This window comes from Sitophilus oryzae, unplaced genomic scaffold (assembly GCF_002938485.1).
Source record: "Sitophilus oryzae breed Bouriz unplaced genomic scaffold, Soryzae_2.0 scaffold_1576_pilon_pilon, whole genome shotgun sequence".
NCBI classification, from domain to species: Eukaryota; Metazoa; Arthropoda; class Insecta; order Coleoptera; family Curculionidae; genus Sitophilus; species Sitophilus oryzae.
This window is the reverse complement of record NW_022146254.1, coordinates 1216974-1222973: the sequence shown is the minus strand read 5'-3', so window position 1 is coordinate 1222973 and position 6000 is coordinate 1216974. Positions and strand designations below refer to the sequence as shown.

The window sequence follows — 6000 nt, the reverse complement described above, 5'->3', positions numbered from 1 at the left end:
GAGTAGTAAACATTTGATATATCATAATAGTGACCAATAGATTCCAAACCACAAAAAATGTATTTCTGTAGTTTCTTTCTTGTAAATTTCGAAAATTTGTAAAATATATAATTTTTAAATATCCTCGTTAATTTTTAAAAATTTGGCTATTTTGAAAAAAATCGAATTTTGAAAAGCACATCTCTGATACATTCGATATCTTGTCATCATACCCAATCCCAATTCTGAATTTCATTTAAAGAGGGTTTTTTAATTTACCCCCTTATAGTTATCATATACCGGGTGCATCTCAAAAGTGACGCATTTCTATAACTTTTTCTATTTTTTTATTCAATTGTTTTCTGTCACTTCCTGTTTCATCGGAAATTAATACAACTTTTGATTTTTAAATGGCACCCTCGGTATTTTTTACATTATTCGATAGAACATGTCACTTTGAATAGAATGACATATCATATGTCAACTTTTAACACTCCTGCTTAAAAAAAATTGTTTTTTAAATTTCAATCTAGAGAGTGCCATGGCTGTGTTAAAAACACTAATTTTTATTTTATTTATTATCAAGGAGCCTTGGAAAATAGATTTGATTGTCTAGTATCTTTAGTGTCTTGTGCTGGCCAGTTAAAAGATGCTTAAATCGTATTTTTAATAATATCTCCATTTCGTCAAATGGAATGAAGATGGCTCATTAGCACGTTTGGAAAAAGCATTTTTTTAAGAATAATTTGGTATCACACACTTGCTATTTCGACTCAAATTATCGTTATGAACCGCATGCTGCAATTTCATATAAACCATATGCGAAAATGTCAAAAGTTGACATATTCTATTCAGAGTGTCATTTCCTATCGGGTAAAGTAAAAAATACCGAGGGTGACTTAAAAATCAAAAGTTGTAGTTGTTTCCGGGGAAACAGGAAATGACAGGAAACAATTGAATACGTCAATCGATCCTAATTTATGTCATATACTAAAATACCAAATCCCGTTCTTTTATCTGAAAGAATACAAGAGTTATAGAGGTGAGCCACTGTTGAGACGCACGTACTTTTCGTTAATGGTCACTCAAAATTGATTAAATAATCTTTGACTCACCTATGTCGAAAACCCGATTTCAGATCAATAATTGATGCTTTTTATAAATTTGTGCCAACATAAATATTAAAGTTTTTAAAACATTCATATTTCTTTTTTGTTTTTTTTCTTCGTCTTTTAATTTTTTTGTTCTTGTTGATAAATTTGGAGTTGTAGACAGTAACAGATAATCTTGTAGAAATTATTTCATACTCTGCGGTACATTTTGCCAAACTGTGTCGTAAAATCTAAACGATCTTTTTTGCAAAGTGTTTTAAATACGAGAGCGATTGTGATAATTGAACTAGTTTAACAATGAAAGTCGCTCGTTTTTCTATTGTTTAGCGTTTTTTGTTCACGTTTTCAACATTATTTTTTAAATAAATATGAAACCATGTTTGAGGTTACTATCGAGTTCTAATGTAGTTGCATTGAAACTGGAAACATTATTAACACGAATAATATTAATAAAAATAATAATTATTAATTATCCATCCATGAATACAATTATTGAGGTTTTGACCCTTGGTGTTGGTCAAATTGTATATTCCTTTGTCAAATACCGTTAGTCAAATTGTAATATACCGGGGCATACGAGGCTTTGTGCCTTAAGCTGAATATCGATAGGCCAATATCAACTCTGAAATTCGGCACAGAATTAGCAACGCCTCAACAGCATTTTGGAAATTAAAAGACAGGGTTTCTACAATCATGACTTGAACACAAAAACGAAACTTGCAGTGTACCGAGCAATAATAATCCCCACCATGTTATATGGAAGCGAAACCTGAATGCCTTACCGGCGGCACATGAACGCATTAAACAAGTTGCAACAGAGATACCTTAGATACCTGTTAAGAATCAAATGGTACCAGCATATCTCAAACGTGTCGGTCCTTGAAAAAGCTAGCTGCGAGAGCGCTGAAGTCATGATCTAAACTAAATCCCGCTTAAGATGTGCTGGTCACGTATGCAGGATGCAAGAAAACCGCCTACCGAAATTTGTTCTTTACGGTGAGCTTGTAGACGGTAAGAGGAAACCACGTGGACAACTCAGAAGGTACAAGGATATTTTCCATGAAAACTTAAAGAGGATAAGCATGCAGAATCAGTGGGGGATGCAGCGCACAATAGAACGCAATGGAGAAGAATTGTAAACTCAGTTTACAATGACAACCAAAAAAGAGGCAACAAAGGAATGAGATTTTTGAATGTCTAGAGTGCGGAAGTATCGGGCTTTTCAATCACAGAAAAGCTCATGAAAGAAAACGACTTGCGTAACCATCTTCTAATGCGTGTGAAATACTCGTCAGCAAGTAATGGCAGTAAGTAGGTAAGTGGGTGGTCAAATTGTCATTTATTTTGGTTAATTGTCTTGCATTACGTTTGGCTAATATCAGCAGAGAATTAATAAATATAGATTATAACTTAAAATTTGAACATTTGTACAGGAAATTGGCATCGACATTGGCATCAAGTGCACCAAAGTTATCCAAGTCGGACAACATCAAATGATTCTAACAAAAATTATAGAATTAGAGCAGCGGGAACAGAGTGTTACTAGAATAGATCATCACGAGCGGTGTCTCACTTGGGTAAAAAATGTACAGGGTGGGTGAAATTCGAGGCTTTTAAATGGAAACACCCTTTTCTATAGGAGATAGACGAAAACTAATATCGGTGTCAAAAATATGCACTTTTAACAAATCGTTGTAACTTTTTTGCTATGGAAAATTTTGTATTTCTATGAAAACATTTCCAAAGCACCTTTTTACGTAGAATTTAATGGTTTAAGTATAATTTTTTTTAAATTAATAATTTAAGAATTATCAATAAAAAAATTGATTTTTTATATGGGACACCCTGTATATTTTTAATTTATTGAAAAGAATTTAAAATTGCCTTTCCAAAAATATAACACACTTGATATTTTGCTCGATTCCTCTTCGAGATATAGAGTATATAAAAATTCGCCCGCTTTAAATGAGTAGGCTTTGAACGGCACCGGCTGTAATGCAAAAAAAATCTAGCTGTGAGCTTCAATTAAAACGAAAATAATATTTGCTATGAGAGATGCAGAATTTTATAACTATTTAAAATATATTTAACCAACATCAACACATTTAAACTATATCTAATAACATTAAAAATAAATAGCAAACCACGACATGAGATTTTGCTACAGGTGTTCGACATATCGACCGTCTTCTGTTATGGACAGACGGGGCAGTTTTTGAATATTTCTCGCGGAATTCATTAACAATTCATCCAGTGGTGAAAGATACCCTCTCATAACTGCTAAGTATTTCTAATTCTTATCTAGATTATACGGAAGAATAAGGAACCTTTATTTTTCCGCAAATATATCCATAGGATTAGATCCATGGGCACTAAGTCAGGGCGGCCTCGACGGCCAACGGCTGGAATCTTGGTTAGCTATTCAATTATTCTTGAAATTGATGCAAAAATTTGCTGATAACTTCAGCGTTCAGAGGCGGTGGGTCGTCTTGCTGGAAAAATATGTTTTCGAGTTCCATTAAGGGCATATCATCAATAAGAGGTCCAAAGCCTACTAGTTAAAAGTGGCGAACTTTTAAAAATTTTGTATTTCGAAGGGTATTATAACAAAATATCAAGTGTGTTATATTTTTGGAAAGGTAATTTTAAATTCTTTCCAATAAATTAAAAATATACAGGGTGTCCCATATAAAAAATCAAATTTTCTGTTGATAATTCTTAAATTATTAATTTAAAAAAAATTATACTTAAACCATTAAATTCTACGTAAAAAGGTGCTTTGGAAATGCATAAAAATACAAAATTTTCCATAGCAAAAAATTTACAGTGATTTGTTAAAAGTGCATATTTTGAAAAACACCCCGTAACTCCGAAACGGTAACAGATATCGATATGCGGTTTTCACCATCATGTTTTTGACAAAAATTGAGCTCCAGACACCGATATTAGTTTTCGTCTATCTCCTATAGAAAAGGTGTTTCCATTTAAAAGCGTCGAATTTGACCCACCCTGTACATATACTGCCAAAATATCATTGTTCATTGTTGACACCCCTCGGATCATCATTTCAACCGCTCATATTTTCTTTACATTAATTAATTATGATATGTAAGGATTTTCATCAAAAACATGTTAAGCAAGACAAGTTTTGTCCGTAAATAGTCTGTAATTAGTGTCTTTATAGCTTTGGCTGTACCTTTGGGATGGGTTCATTTCTTAAAAAGCCAATGCCATTGCCAATGGAACACTGGGTATTTCGATACTGAAACAAAAATGTAAACAAAAATTAAATAAAATGTCATTGCGTTGGAATCCAAACTCAAAGATCCATCAGCTTGAAACGTCAAAAAATTACGTTTCTTAATTTTTCCCTGTTGGTAATGGGCGGAAATATAACCCTAAAGCATTAAGTTTTTTTTTTGGCTAGGTAAATTTGTTTATGAGCAAGAACACAGTGATAAAAGGTGTTTCTATTCGGAGTCTAACGCGGTGGCATTTTTCAATCTTTTATATTTTTAGTAGCAAAATATCCAAGTAATTTTGAACGAAAGGTATCTTTATATAATAGCTCTAAAAGCCTAAAAGGCTCATGGTTTGATTTCTGTCTTTCGCCTTTCTTCTCCACCCATCCACTCTTATTCTTTTCAAGTCCTCATCAACATCCTTTCTCCATCTGGTTCTCGGTCTACCCCTCCTTCTCTTTCCACTGATTTCACGTTTCATTATCACACTAGGAACTCTTACTTCAGACATTCTTTCAATGTGTCTCAGCTATCTCAGTCTGTGTGCTCTTGCTACTCCCGTTATACTCGGTGCCCGAAAAGATATCTTTGCCATATCTAAATTAAAATTGCAATAAAAATATGACTCAATTATGAACACAAAATTCTAACCAGTAAATATTTCGCGGGGCTGTTTATTTTTTCACAGCGATCTATATTTATCTCCATCATGTCCATCGCGTTCGCAGCCTGAAAAATAACGCAGACGGGTCTCCTAAACGACCTCTAGCTCGTTTTCCCACAAAGGAAGAACGAAAACAAACCGAGAAAAAAAGACAAAGAATGCGCATCCATAAAGAAGATAATTTTTGGAGCCGGTCGCGATCGCTCGGAATGTTAAATTGTCGGTAAAAAACCTAATTCGGAACGGAGACCGCTTGAATTTAAATTAGTCCAAAACAAAACAGTACCGCTAGAATAGTTCCATCTCGTTTGCCCTCTCTCGCTCGAATAAAAATGGAAATCAGGCCCTGTACGCTGCTATTTATGATCCCCGTTGCCGGCTACGGGATGGCGATTTAATAGTTTTTTTGCGACATTTTTTTCCAAACGTAATCATTTGGCGCGTGTATTTTTCTGGGAATGTGCCTAATTAAATGCTTGTATACGTTGTGATGTATATGAGGCCAATAGTAATTTTAAGATTTGTATTAGGTATTGAGTGGTGATGATTCTGAATCAGGAAGTCTGTAATTAATATAAGTAACCTAACTATTATTAATATATCTAAAAAACCTTTTATTAGTAAATTTTGTGTCCTAAATTTAGGATTTTCAAATTTTTAGAAATAGTTACAAAATTTTCAATATTTTGAAATTCTCAGGAACTTGTTCATCATACTAATGTTAATTAGATAGTCTCAATTTTTTTATCAATTTCTCTCACAGTTCATAAATTTCTAATCTGTATTGATTTAAAATTCGATGAATCGTGTCAATGCGGTTAGTTTATGTATTGTGGATGTTTACTGTTTAGTAATTATGTTTACATGTTTACATCAAAGTGATTTGTACATACATTGTATTCCTACGTATGTACATAAATGAATAAGGTAAAGGGTATATATGGGTATATATCTCTATAATACCAGGAGAGAGTAAACAATCATTGTAAATCAATTGTAATTT

At 33.1% G+C, this 6000-nt stretch overlaps 1 protein-coding gene across 1 annotated transcript in view; it reads left to right on the top strand.

Moving 5' to 3' along the window:
* LOC115879470 overlaps positions 1-6000 on the top strand; it is a 298496-nt gene that overhangs the window by 231811 nt on the left and 60685 nt on the right. The window lies entirely within an intron of this gene.